Source organism: Achroia grisella, unplaced genomic scaffold (genome assembly GCF_030625045.1).
Source record: "Achroia grisella isolate CSIRO2021 unplaced genomic scaffold, CSIRO_AGI_Agris_v1 utg1239, whole genome shotgun sequence".
NCBI classification, from domain to species: domain Eukaryota; kingdom Metazoa; phylum Arthropoda; class Insecta; order Lepidoptera; family Pyralidae; genus Achroia; species Achroia grisella.
In genome coordinates this window covers 275,833-276,754 of record NW_026712602.1, presented here as the reverse complement: position 1 = coordinate 276,754, position 922 = coordinate 275,833, and positions in this window count along the sequence as shown.

The window sequence follows — 922 nt, the reverse complement described above, 5'->3', positions numbered from 1 at the left end:
CAATAGGATACTTTTACCCGAATTCACATGTTCAATAATGTGTATATGGCTAGTCAAATATATTTTTAAATGTCAGCTCAAGATTATATCTACGAGTACATACGTTTTGCTTCAATAACTTTATTTCGTCATACGTCGTGCCAGAAAATGAAGGCGTCAAATAAACGCAATACCTAACGGTTTTGTTAAACATATTCTTTATTCAACTGCACTCGCTCCTAACAATTGTCGGTTATTCCAGTCACAATTCAGTTATATTTGCTAAAGAGCCAGAATCCAGAGAGAGAGGTTTAAAAACTCCCTTCGATTTCGAATTTCGAATGCCGATCACGTGACGGCTCGGCGCTCGGCGTACGTGCTGCTGCCATCTACCGTCAACCGCGGGCACCATTGTAGGGTTAACGTGGTTTGAGTCTGCAACGGTTGTCTTTGCCTACGTGTCTATACTTGCCCGAGGTTGGCTCTATTAGACTTTGCGGGCACGTTACCTTTTGTTACGCGTTATGGTTCACAGATAAGATATTATTATTGGCCATAAAGCATTAGTATGTAGGGATAATACGATTTAATATATTTATCGTGTTACGTGACTATCCATTGCGTATGTGGTATATTTACTAAAGAACTTCGAACAATTTCTATGATAGTACCTTTATATACCTACGTTTAGCCCGTTTTTGCAGCATTTTTTATTGTAGACCCGCTCATATTGGTCATAGCGTAAGTTTATATAGTCTACAGCCTTCCTAAATAATGGATTGTCTAATTCAAAAAAAGTTTCAAAATCAGATCATCCTGAACATCCAAACTCACAAACTTTACCTCTTTACAGTAATAATATAGATAACAAATAATAAGTTTAGGGGCAAGCAATTTATTTTTAAGTACTAAAAATATTGATATAATACAAAAATTATTATGT